We start from the raw sequence: 13,996 nt of genomic DNA on the forward strand, positions 1-13,996 counted from the left end.
AAGCTGTGAAAAACTTCAGGGGGGACTATTGACGCCCCTGAAATGATGATTCAGCATTGAAAATGTCTTCTGACGATTCCCTGGTCACTACCCCAACAACAAAGAAGAGAAAAAGAAAAGGAGATCTATATTTATGACTATATTATGCATTGGTCTCAAACTACAATGCATTTTATAGGGGGAATGATCCTTGTCAAGATAGGCCTGGACCAAATTCCCACAACCCCAAAGTCTGGATCAAGCTTCAAACTAACAGGCTTAACCAACTCCTGGATTCCACTCATTCACCTACTTTAGGAAAGTTTAGATCTGCACCTTGCAGGATGAGCCCATCCATTTCCAGCTATGTCAATCACTATTCTCTTATAAGACACCTTGCAAGGATGTAAGTGCGCTTCATATCAACCTCACCCTATAATATTTGCAATAAAGAATGACCACAGAACGCACACCAGGCAGCTCCGTCTGGCTGCTAAATGTGAATCATACTGCATCTAGTAAACCTGCCAATTATATAAACAACTTCATTCCAGGTGATTAGTGTAGATGGGGAAAAGGCACATCAGTATTGCTGTCCCCACATAAACATAAGTTTTTTGCCTGAGAAATAAAAATCTGAATGATGCATTATGAACTCACACAGCTTTCTGAGCATGCAAAGGCATGAGTCTTATACCCCTGATCTCAATTACCAGCTACTAATGCATTTTCAGATTTCAAAGGCTATTTTTATTAAAAAGAAAAAAATCTGAAGTAGAGTGTTTTATTTATGCAAAGTGTTTCTCCCACAAACAAAGATTATTGGATTTGTCTCTAGGGAAAGAACAGATCATACTGCAAATGTTAAAATCATGCCTCTGAAAATCATGGTGGTACGGCTGGCTACAAGAGTGTAGTGCCGCAACATGGTTAAAGCACATTTCCATTTTTTAGTCTAGACGGGACTTAAACATGTGCCCAAACCACGCCAACGCCTTAGACAATCTAAAACGTTAGCAAGATCTGAAGACATGTAAAGCGCTGACAAAAAAAGACCATGTCGGGGCTAAGTGTATTATTGTATGTGGGTCCACTCAGATGTTAGTATTTGTAGTGAAGCCCCTGTCTACACTACAGCATTTAGCTATGGTTGTCACCAGGTCCCCCAACACTCTGAAGGACCCAGGATAGGGTCTTTCAACATGAGAGAGATCAAAAATATATGTATATCATTCTTCCCTTCTTCTCCAACACAGGAGTTAGGTGCCTAAATTCAATGGTAGCTGGGTGCTTAATTCCTTAGGCTACATTGAAAATCCCATCTTAAGCTCCTCAGGGCTACCTCAGTGGTAGCACAATGCCTAACATACTGGAGGTTTGATCCTGAGCATGCACATAATAAATAAAATATTAATAAAACATTACTGAAACCCTGACTCCCTATGAACCAATATTCTTTCACAATATTCACATAATTGTTAAAGCTGTTTGTTACTCTTCCCGTAACGACAGCTAATGAGGAAAGTGTTCCTTGTCCACGTTTGCTTATCTGAAAACCTACTGATGCACTACAACAGTTGACTGAAAGGCCGTTTGAATGAACTAGTTTTGATTTTTATTCATCAAGAGTTGACCTATGCCATTGACAATCTGATAGGTGCAGTTGACTGTTTTTCAAAACAACCAGGATTTCAAAAGATCATTGCATAAAGCATTAGATAAAAACACACTAATCTTGCATAATAATCATGTGCACAATGATACTTATTTGCATTGTGGTCTCACCCATAAAATCCTAGATTCATTGCATTTAAGATTTCAGTCAGATTTTTGGTTTCTCTCTTTACTTCATTTTGCATCCTAAAAGCACTGTTCAGATGTGCTAGCCAAAGCAAATAGGTTTGATGCTGTACTTTAATACAATATCTACAGCACCATACAGGCATCTCTTTAAACTTTTAACAACAACTCAAATTTTCAATACCATCAGGACTGGATAAAGTTACCATTTACAACAGAAACTCTTCCAAAAGCCACTCTCTCCACCCTTCAACTCTGAATCAAGTTGAAGCACCACTATTGTGCCAGGAAAATCCCTGCTGAAAAACCAGCTCTGAAATTGTAAAGGAGGAAAGCAGACAGGTCTCTTTAGATTCTACAGTTTCTTTCTAATAACAGTTACTACAGCCTTTGATATTCTATCTACTTTATTATTTTCCCCTAATTTTGTGGAATAACAGCTGTGATAATAAAATGTCATCAGAGCCCATCTTTTACTTTGCTTGTCACTGGGCTCAGTAAATCTGCAAAACAGAGAAAACACTTGTTTGGAGCCTTCAGCTTGCTTTGGGTCTGAGGCTAAAGATGAATCACCATCTGACCCAGGAGTCAAAGGTTATCCCCTAAAGGGAGTCAGTGAGTTGTTCAGTCCATTCATGGCTAATCCCCGATGAGTGGCTCTCACTAAAAGATTTCTTTATTCTAACGGCTTTTTAAAAAACAGAATTAACAAGCCTAATAGAAATCCATGACTGAGGAAAATCCTTAAGGATCAAGTGGGGAGTGTGGGGAGAGAGGAGCGCAAACTAATCCACAAGTCCAAAATGTCTTTTGCCAAGCCTTTTAAAAACAAAACTTCACTAGAGTCTTCTTGTTAGCAGTGATTACAGCAAAAAGTATAGGGGAGGGATTGCTTTCCTTTCCAGCGAAGGACCTCTTCCAGAAACATAAACAAGGGTGTCCATTGAGATGGCATAGTAATCCTAATCCATTAAAATCCTTGGCATAGCAGGGGTTGTACTTGGTCTTTAATAATATTGAAAAAAAATGTTTTGTCTAGAAAGAGAGCATGCATTTCTTCAGGCAAAGTATCAGTTGTGTTGCTGGATTTTCTGTTAACTCTGAAATGTTCTTGGTTCAACCCTGCTAGCATAATAATAGGAAAATTGTATAAACCCACTTGGGTTTGTTCGTCAGTAGTGCCAGATACAACAGTGTTGGCAAAACAACAGGAAAGCTTATACCACTTGGTTTTGAAGATCAGTAATGCTTCATAAAAGTAGGTCCAGCCACTTCAAATGACCCTTTCTTGGGTTTTTTTGTTGTTGTTGTTTTTTTTTTAAGAGAAAGTAAAACCATCCTTATATTAGTTCTGCCACCACAGTTTTCAAGTCATGCATTTCCCAATAAATCAGCCATAAACAGGTAGAACATTTTAAAGCTGCATCTGTCTCCATGGGGACAGAACAGCAGCACTACGGATATTACTGGTGCATGGTAGGTGCACGACAAGTAAACATGCCCCTGTGAAGACAGCATGTGGTAGCAGAAGCACAACAGAAGGAAGCAAAGGTACAAGAGAGGAACAGGGCCTTCAAATGATTCTATAAGTCTCCAGTGACACTTCTGATTTCCTCATTTGAACTTTGGCCATTAATCTATCTCTGCTGAAACCTACTTTGAACAGAAATCTGCTTTCAGACAGCTGCCATTTTCATATAAAAAGAACATGCCACAGACTATTTTCTTCTTTCTCCCAAAATTTAAATGGAAGGTGTGAGGGAAAGGGGGGGGGAAAACAGGGAGTGAGAATTAAACTGCATCAGTCCAAAAGCCAAGCCTAGCTGTAGTATACTTGGTTCTGGGAGTGGGGACAGTTTTAAAGTGCAGCTCTATTCTGAAAAATGAATTTGTAACAAAATGGCACTGTGAGGGTTCTATGTTTAGTGTGTCCACTTTTGGATAGTAGTGTAAAAGCATGGCTTATTAACTGTCAGCTCTGCAATCTCAGGCTGGTATCTGCAGCCAATGTATGGCCAATGTAAAGCATTCAAAGTCCATAAAACAGCCCCCAAAACATCATAAAGGTGTGTTATAAATAATAAACTTTGAGTTATTTTTATTTGCCATCTGGTTTCTGAGCCTTTAAGGGGACACTCACTCCATGTTTTCAAGCTTCTCTCCGCAACCACAAAGGCGAGAAACTTAATTTAAAAAAAAAAAAAATTTAAAACTGAGGTTCTTGTGCAATCCCTTGGCTCCAGCAGCTGGAGCTTTAAGTAAAGCAACAAAAATCAAAAATGGTGAGTAGGCAACACTGCACTAAAAATCCAACTTGGCTAGAAATACTTTCTGCCTTCCCTTGAAGGCTACAGGATTTCATAGGTTAAAGGTATTTGGAAACAATGTTTTGATTTGGGCCCCCATGGTTAACCGCTATTAATTTTTACCTGCCTCTCCACTTTTGCAGTTGGACTCTTTGTATTAAAGCAACCTAACCTGGCAGGCAGAAAGACATGAAAAATAGTACCAAATACTTTAAACTCTTTCTAAAATGAACTTTTCCATAATATTATGCATAAAGAAGAGCACATGATGATAAAGTTGCGGTCTAAAGCTTTTACTGGCACTTATTTGGATGTCACTGCATGTCACTCAATTACATGTTCAGCCAAACTCATTCCTCGAAAGCCTTCAGAAATTCACACCATTATATATTTTATACATGTTTTCAAGAGACAAGGCTTATGTACCATTCTTTTAAAAAGAAATGTTAATCCTAAAATCATGTGTTTTCTCCAGATTGCTAGGCAAATTAATATTAAGGAATAGATTTCTATACAGCATAAGTGTCCAGAGGTACTGTCAGCAAGGTCCCCTGGTTTCTATTCCCAGCTCCACAACCAATTAATATTGTCTTGGACAAACCACAACAATGGTTGGAAGTTGAAGCTAGACTAATACAGGCTAGAAATAAGTCACAGTGAGAGTAATTAACAGGTAAGTAATTAAGCCTAAGGTGTGATGGATTCATGTTCATTTGCAGTTTAAAGACAAAACTAAATGTCTTTCTGAAAGATGTGCATATCTCATATAGAAGTTATAAGCTTGATGCAGAAATTACTGGGGGAGATTCTAGGACTTGTGTCAGGCAGGAAATCAGACTAGAAGATCATAATGGTCTCTTCGAATCTAAGAAACTTTTCAGAGATGTTATCTGCTCTATGACTTATGTTGCTTAGAAGTAATTGGTCATGTAAGTCAGATGATACTGCTTTTGCTCTCTGACTGGATGAGCATAACTCTTCTAGACAGATATAAAAACCTGTAGAAAGCAAATTTAAAATTCATTTTCTGCAAATATTAGTTCCCAGGAGTACTCGTACTAGTAAAACTTAATCTCACAAATGTCTCCAGAAGGCAAACACAAAAGCATTAGAAATCCACAAATATGTCTTTAAATGAATTTGCTTCAGGTATGTTCCTTTTTTTTTTTCTTTTTCCCCCCCAGAATTCATCCAGCTCCAGTTATCTGTACTCTCAAAGGAGCTGAGAGATTTTTTTTGCAGGGTAACATTAAATAGTTTGACTGTGTGCACAGCGTGCTCTAACACCTTTTTATTTCAGATTCAGATTACCTTTTACGAACATGGACTGTTCACTTTATCTCACATCCAGTTTTAAGAAACATTTCGAATCTGCCTTTTCCTGAACACAACATGTACACTATAAACCCCCAACACCACAATTTGATTTGCACAGATCTGAGCATCATCCAGCTCAGAGTTCCACTGAAGTCAATGAGGCTCCGTAAGGGAGACGGGCTCTCCCAGGATAGATCTGACTGCAAGATCTGATCATCTAAGGGCCAGATCTTCAATGGTGTTCAGGCGCCTGACTCCCAATGACTTCACTGGGACTACCTTTGAGGATTTGGCCCAACTCAACAGTTCATGGGTCTTCAAAGTGCTACCACATTTTTTCAGCTCTGTGATAATCAGCTTCCACAGATTCACTCATATTTTCTACCATCACGTGAGTTATTTTCACGTACTGGTTCCATTGGGCCAACAACAGAACCCCAAAGAGGATACATGTCTTAAAATGATATATTTGACAGGGCTAACACAAAACACGGAGTTGGAGACCTCAGAGTTAGAGCTAGACTTTTTATGTGAGTCTCTTCCTTAACCTTGTGGATTTGCTCCCCCTTCATATTAGAACTATTTCCATCTGGATTTTTGTAAAAGATTTCTTCGAAAAATTGTTGGGATTAAATATTTTAGGAGGCTTTCTGCCCTAACACCAAAACAATATGGGAATATTGACTCAAATGATGTCCACAGAAGAAAATTGTTATTTCATATACAATAAAAATTGATGTAATTACTGCTCCACATTTTCCTTGAAAAAAAAAATGTCATAGCGCTATATTAAAATAAATGTTTGAAATTATATCTGAGAGGAGAAGAGGGATGACCAAGAAGTGGTATTTAACCTTAGAATATTTGGAGAACAATCCAGTCATCTTTATGGGAACTCTCTTTTTCAGAGGGTTGACAGCTCCAAGGTTAAACTAATTTAGCCTTGAGAAGTGCTAAAGTGAAACAAATGAGGGGAAGCTCTGCATAAGCCAGACTGGACTGAGATATGCACCCACCAGCAGGAATTGTATCTATCATTTTCCTCTATAGCCAGCTTCCCTTCAAAGCCCCAAATAAAGGAAACAAAAGACTGGATACTTAATACTTTTTAAACAGAGATGGGCAGGGTCATTTTTCACATCTTTTATTTGCTGTTGCTTTGCAACTTACTTCTAGCCACCTCATTGCAAAGTCCTCAGTCAAGTAGAACCCGTTTGCCATTGGTGTGTGTAAATGTCTTCAGACCCAAACCCAAGCCAAATCATTTTGAGTAAGCAGGCCAACCCAGGGAGGAGCTGGGATTTGAACTGGAAACTTTGTCTCCCAAACAGTTGCTCCCTCTCCAGGTAAAGGAAAGCAGAAGCATTTCCAGAGTCTAAGCAGATGTCTCTGAAGCAATGTGAGCCAATGCTCCTTTCATGAAAGATGAATGCTTATTTCACCTGGGCGGGGCAGTACCTTGGAGAGATGCTGCAATAAGAGCTTCTCTGTTGCTGAACTAAGCAGGCTGCTGGTTTTGCCTACTTACTGCTGACTTATTTGTTGAGGTAATGTTCTGAGAACAGTGTTTTTGTAGTTAATTCCTAGTACCACCCTTTTATCTCCATTAATATATCTAAATTGTGCTGAATGTCTTATGTAAGGCTTGCATTACTCACAACAAACAACGCTGGGTCAGCCAGCCAATGAGGAGGCCTCCCCAGACTGCAGAGTTGCATGGTGCCAAAAAATGCACCTCTTTAAACAAGACTCATCCTTCTTTAGCACTATGGGATTGACCTTTTAGAGAAGATAAAACCTAGACAAGCAATTCATAAGCCCCACCAAGCTGAGGTCTGGCAACAAAGGGCCAGGAACTGGCACAAAAGACTCATAAGAGGGCAAAGGTTAGGAATAAATAGGGTGAAGTGGAAAACATTCTCTGTCTGTGTAGATAGGCACCAGAGGGTGCCCCAACACACATTAGGAATCAGGGTGTGGGTAAGGATTTCAAATCCCTTTCCCCCCCAAAAGTTCAAAGATTTTCAGATTTGGACCTTTAGTTTTCTCATTATAGACACAAATTCTGAACCACTATGGATCCTCTTATCTCACTCCTAGGCTGACCATGCCCAGCTCCAGTAAACTGTGGATAAAATTTTTCCTTTGGGCAGAAATCTAGCTGAGGGCCCTTTGCACCACTTAATCCCCAGTTAGAGGTTGCATGAAAGTGGGGAGGGGGTTCACCTTCACCCAGCCTACCCACCACAGCCTGAGATCTACACCCACTCTGCCCATCACAGAAAATGGTCTCCCCACCAGACCCATAAGCTTATGCAGAAAGCTAATTTGAGGGTGGTCTAGGTGAGTGGTCTAAAGGTGTGACAAGGAGACTGCACGAGCTGTGTGATCCATCAACACTGTCAGTGTGGAGGGGCTGTGGCATATATTCCAGTGTGTAAACTGGAATAACGCTGTACCTAGGGTTGCCAGGGGGTCCGGTGTTTGACCGGATGTGGCATCATCCAGTCAGCACAGCTGACTGGACACTAAAAGTGCGGTTGGCTGCAGTAGGGCTGCCACAGTTGCTGAAGGGCTTCCTGGAGCTGGGAGCTGCTGGTGACCACTGCTGCTGTGCAGATCTGCGTTGCCATCACATTGGCTGTGTGCTAACGGCCACCTGGAGCCAGAGCCTCAGGGACACCTCTCACGTTACATTGGCATTGCAGCCCGCATCCTCACTACAGGGGGAAAAAGGGATGCAACCCTCACTGCAGCCTAGTAAGTTTCCCCCTGGCTGCCCAGGAGGGGAAGCTGGCAGCTGCTGCTGGGGCTGGGCTCCTGGGGTAGAGAGAAGGTAAAAGCTGTCCTCGCAGAGGGTAGGAGCAAGATGCCTCAGGATAGGAGCAGGGTTTGGGGCCATGTGGCCAGTGGCAGCTCCCTGTCCCATGCAAATGGGGAGGGGTTGCAGGGCACGGTACTACATGCCACAGGGTGTGGGGAGGTGCACTTTGGGCGTTGGTAACATAGGGCTTGTGGCAGGGATTTGCTGCAGGGCTTTCAGGGGCTGGGCAATGCAAGCTGTACACTGGAGGGCAGTCACTATTGAAGGATATTGGGGTGTGATTATTTTGGGAGGGAAATAAAAATGGGGGGCTGTCTGGAAATTGCAGGGCTTTCGGGGTTCTATGTTCCGGGGTGTTTGTAAGGAGTTAATGAACATTGCAAGGTCTGTCTTGATGGGGGGGCAAAAACCGGTTACTCACCTTCTCGTAACTGTTGTTCTTCAAGATGCATTGCTCATGTCGATTCCAATAAGGTGTGCGCGAGCTGCATGCAGTTGTTGGAAAGATTTTCCCCTAGCAGCAGCTGTTGGATCGGCTGTGGAGCTCCTTGGAGTGGTGCCTTCATAGCCGACCCGCTGCCTCCTCAGTTCCTTCTTGCCGGCTACTCCAACAAGGGGAAGGCGGGTGGGTTTGGAATGGACATGAGCATCACATCTTGAAGAACAGTTACGAGAGGTGAGTAACCGTCTTTTCTTCTCCAAGTGATCGCTCATGTCAGTTCCAATTAGGTGACTCCCGAGCCCTAACCAGGAGGTGGGGTCGGAGTTCAAGGAATTGCTCTGCCAAATGCTGCATCATCTCTGGTGTGCTGGGTAATCACTTAATGAGAGGTAAAAGTATGAACCGTGGACCACGCCACTGACTTGCAGATCTTCTGGATCGGGACCTGGGCCAGGAACGCCGCCAAGGAGGCCTGCGCTCGTGTGGAATGTGTCGTTAGTGCAGGAGCCAGTACTTTTGCCAAATCATAGCATGCCTGGATACAGGACGTGATCCACGACAAAATCCTGTCCAGCAAGACCGGGAGGTCTTTCATCTGGTCTGTGACTGCCACGAACAGCTGATTCCACTTATGGAACAACTTTGTGCATTCAATGTAAAAGGCTAGCGCTCATCGAACATCCAGGGAGTGGAGCCTTTGTTCTTGACCATCTGCGTGAGGCTTAGGGTAAAAGACCAGTAGAAAAATGTCCTATTGGGACACAACCTTTGGGAGAAAGGCTGGGTGAGGCCTAAGTTGCACCTGGTCCTTATAGAAAATGGCGTACGGAGGGCCAGAGGTTAGGGCTTTAAACGCTGACACTTTCCTTGCTGAGGTGATGGTGACTAGGAAGGCCACCTTCCATGATAAGTAGAGCAGCGAACAAGTTGCCAGGAGTTCAAATGGGGGCCCATTAGTCTGGAAAGGATCAGGTTGAGATCCCAAGCCAGGATTGGTTGCTTAACCTGCAGGTATAGCCTGCACAGGCCTTTCAGGAAACGACTGACCATCAGGTTGGCAAAGACATAGCAGCCAGCCACTCCCAGGTGGAAGGCAGAGATGGTTGCCAGGTGTATCTTGAGAGACAATACTGAGAGGCCTTGCTGTTTTAAGTACAGTAGGTAGTCCAGGATAAGCGGTCTGGGCTCCTGCAACAGAGGAGCATGACCCTGAGAACACCAGATTACAAACCTCTTCCACTTGGCCAGGTAAATTACCCCGGTGGGGGGTTTCCTGCTACCAAGTAGGACCTCCCTAACCTGCTTGGAACACATGAGCTCCATCGGGTTTAGCCAGGAAGCTTCCAAGATGTGAGGTGAAGAGACTCGAAGTCAGGATGAAGGAGGCGACCGTGATTTTGGGTGATCAGGTCTAGGACTAGGGGCAGTGACATTGGAGCATCCACGGCATCCAGTGAGGCCTATAAGGAGGTCCATGACACTGGCTTGCCCTTGTCCACTATGACCCCAAACTCTGCCCTGAATTCAGTAGGAACCAGCTCTTTGAATTTCAACATGGAGTCCCATGAGTTGAAATTGTACCTACTCAGGATTCCCTGTTGGTTGGCAATCCTGATCTGGAGCCCCCCTGGTTGCGTAGACCTTCCACCCAAAGATGTCCAGCTTTTTGGAGTCTTTGGACCTCAGGGTCGGTCCCTGGTGCCCCTGCCTCTCTCTCTCTCTCATTCACTGTAGCCATCACCAACGAGCAGGGCTGTGGGTGAGTAAACAAGTACTCATACCCCTTAGAGGGGATGAAGTACTTTCTCGCTACCCCCTTTGCTGTTGGGAGAATGGAGGCAGGGGTTTGCCACAGAGTTTTAGTGTTGGCTTGTATAGTTTTGATGAGGGGCAAAGTCATGCTCGATGGACCCTCTGGGGCCAAGATGTCGACCACCAGGTCTTCCGATTTGACTGCCTCCTCAGCCTGCAGCCCCATATTGTGAGGCACCCTGCGCAGCAGGTCCTGGTGTGCTAGGCTATCAATAGGGGGCAGCCCAGAGGAGGAGGTCCCTGCCACCGCTTCATCCAGGGATGATGACGATAAGGCCAGAAGAGGCACTGGGAATTCCTGGCCCTCTGGCTCCCTGGGTAAGTCTTGCTCAGTACCGTGCTCCTCAGTGCCAACTGCGGGCTCGGCACCCATGGCAGGCTCAGGATCCATTCTAGGCTTGCTTCTAGACGGTGCCCCACATTGCAGCACCAGTGGTCTATCCCGACTGGCAGGGGACTGTGAAGCCATCATGGCAATCAAATTCCTTGCAGCCGTGAAAGTGTCTGGGATGGAAGGGAGTTCTAGCTCATCCACCTGGCACTCATGCTCAGGAGAGTCCACTAGCACCAGACTCCTTGGTCCCCCTTGTGGGGCCAAAGTCAACAGTGCCGGCTTCTGTGTTGTCGGCACCAGGGGCTCCTGTGCAGGATGCACTCTGGCAGCACTGTCCAGTCCGGCAGCTCTTGGCATGGGCAAGCACCCCCTCTGTTTTCCTCTGCCGTTTATGTGGCATCGGGGACTGTGAGCAGTGCCACGCTGCCTCCACTGGCTTTGGTGCTGGGGAGCGCCGGTGCCCAGGGTCTCTATGGCCAGAATCTTTCCTCAGCACCACCTCATGCACGGAGGCCAGAGCACTCCACGTGGAAGTGCTCAGTGCCAGATCCTACTGGCCCTGGGGCGGGTGTGGACAAAGAGCTGCTTCCATCAGGATCTGCTTGAACCTGATGTCCTGCTCTCTCTTCCATCTTGGGTGTAACCCTTTGCAAATCTTGCACCGTTCTGTCTGGTGCACCTCCCCCAAAGACTTGAGACAAGAGAGTTGTGGGGGTCGCCTGTTTGCATGGGCTAATGGCAGGCTCTACAGGATTTAAACCCCTGGGATTGAGGCATGTCCCGAACCCCAAAGGGGGAGAGGGAATCTGGGGTGGGGGAAAGCCCCCTCTCCTATTAAAACTAACAACTAAACACTAACAACTTCAACTATTTACAAAACTAAGCTATGAGACTACAAAACTAAGGGAAGCACTTGCAAGAGCAAGCAACTGCCGTCCCAATGACCACCCTGGGTGGTAAGAAGGAACTGAGGAGGCAGCGGGTTGGCAGGGACCTATATTTACCACCATGAAGGCGCTACTCCAGGGGGCTCCATAGCCGACCCAACAGGTGTTGCTAGGGGAAAAGCCTTCCAACAACCGTGCACGCAACGCGCGCACACCTAACTGGAATTGACATGAGCAAGCACTCAAAGAAGAATAAATAGTGCAGGGCTTTGGAGTGCCAATATCGCGTGGAAGAGCAGCAGATGGAACCACATGGAGGAGCTGCTCTCTGCTCAGCTGACAGAGAGCAGTGGTTTTCGGACCAGGCTCCAAGAAGTAGGTGCCGCCGCCCAGAGGGGGATCCTGTCCGCCCCGCCCCCGTTGCACTGCCATACCCTGATTGCCCCAGCCCCGGCCCCTCGCTACAGAGACTGAGCCCTCCCAACCCCAGCCCTTGCTCCGGGAACCAGCCCCCTCTGTGCCTCAATTGTCCTGACCCTGACCCTAGTCTCTCACTACGGGGACTGACCCCTCCCCTCCACCTTGCTCCGGGCTGGCTCTGTGTCAGCTCCTCCCAGCCTGGCTCTGCAGGCAGCAGGTGAATCCTGGGAGAGGGGGGATTAAGTGAGGGGGGCAGGTGGAGAGTGAGCGACAGGCGGAGGGGGGAGTGGAGTGAGCGGGGGGCAGGGGTTTGGGGAAAAAGGCAGGGCAGAGGGCGGGGAAGGGTGTTTGGTTTTCAGCAATTAGAAAGTTGGCAACCCTAATCTGTACCTTGTCTCCAGACTAGCTGGGTGAATTTCACCTTTTCAGCTTCCCTGCACAGAGCCCAGATACTTAGGCTTTATGTGCATGGGGTGAATTTAAGTAAGTGTGTGTTATACACAGAATATATGATAATGTAAAGTAGGATGAAGTTTTTGCTGGCATTTGAGACGGTCCACATCTGTCACTCATAGCTTTGCCACTCAAAAGCAATGCAGCTATCCCAATCTCTGGCAGATAAAGCTTTATATCACACGATCACATATTTATATACACACAATAACAGTAATATATATATACTACTATATATAATTACAATAAAAAACAACCCTATCTTACACAAATGTCATTAAGGTTGCAAAGTCAAGCACTCAAAAGTTAGAAAATGCAAAAATTAAGGTTGCCTGTGCAGCCTTTATTTGACCACCTTGTGTGTACGTATTATAATACAGTCTTTAATTACACGATCACCTACTATTTTTTCCTACAAGAACCCTGCCACAATCAGTGCACTGTTATAATCAATTAAAAACTGAAGTTTTTATAAAAGTGCTTGGCAACCTTAATATAGGGGTCACCATACCCTCCCCTATAAGACACACTGTACATGTATATTGTGACAAAGTTCCAAGCCTGTATTGGTGGGCCCATGCTTCCAGGCGAATTCGATGGCCTCAGAAACTCGCTAAGGCCCTCAACGTGACTTCCCTTTCTCAGTGTAGTGGCAAGGGTCACAGCCTACCAAGCTACTTTCATCACAGGCCAGTATGGAAGGGGGAATACCCCACAGTCTCTGTTGCTCCATTGAGCTTAATAGGCACAGTTCAGCCTCCCGCCTGGACCAAGGCCTGCTTCCCCTCTCAAGGGAGTCTCTGTAGAGTGGGGAGGTGAACCCGGGACCACCCTCTACTCCAGGCTCCAGCCCGGGGACCCTAATGATAGCAGCCATTGGCGGCTTACCCTTCACCACTGGAGCTGCTCTGATTCCCTGGGTCACTTCCCCGTGGTCCCCTTTTCTAGCTTCACCCTTACCTCAGGCTTCAGCAACACTTCCTTTCCTCCAGCTCTATTCACCTGGGCTTCCTTGAGGGAACTGGAAGGAGAGCTTTTAAACAGTATAAGTGGAACCTTGATTGGTTCCAGCTGTCTCCAGTAGCCTAACGGCCTGAACTGGTTAATTGGTGTAAGGTGTCTTAATTGGCCTGGAGTAGCCTTTGTTTGGCTATCCAGGGAACAGGGACCTGCTCATTCTGAAGGCTGATATACCTGCCTTCACCACTCTCTTATATTCTTCTGGTCTGAACCTGTCACAATATATGTTTCATTTTACATTTAAAAATAACTAGATAAAGATGGAAGAGCTATGTAAACCACAGGCTATTTTTATTCATTGTGATTAACATGCTTACATAATATTTATCCAGTCTGTGTGATGAATGAACTTTGGATCCCTGGTTAGCTTTGTGCCTAGCAGTTGTTATATTCTACTGTAAC

The 13,996-nt window shown here is 45.2% G+C and overlaps 1 long non-coding RNA gene across 2 annotated transcripts in view; it reads right to left on the reverse strand.

Moving 5' to 3' along the window:
* LOC122465208 overlaps window positions 1–13,711 on the reverse strand; it is a 64,777-nt gene extending 51,066 nt beyond the window's left edge. For both annotated transcript variants that reach the window (XR_006289878.1, XR_006289877.1), the window contains exon 1: window positions 13,535–13,711. This is a non-coding gene — a long non-coding RNA (uncharacterized LOC122465208). The remainder of the gene's footprint in view (window positions 1–13,534) is intronic.
* Between the last annotated feature and the right edge of the window lie 285 nt (window positions 13,712–13,996).

Source organism: Chelonia mydas, chromosome 3 (genome assembly GCF_015237465.2).
Source record: "Chelonia mydas isolate rCheMyd1 chromosome 3, rCheMyd1.pri.v2, whole genome shotgun sequence".
Classification (NCBI taxonomy): Eukaryota; Metazoa; Chordata; order Testudines; family Cheloniidae; genus Chelonia; species Chelonia mydas.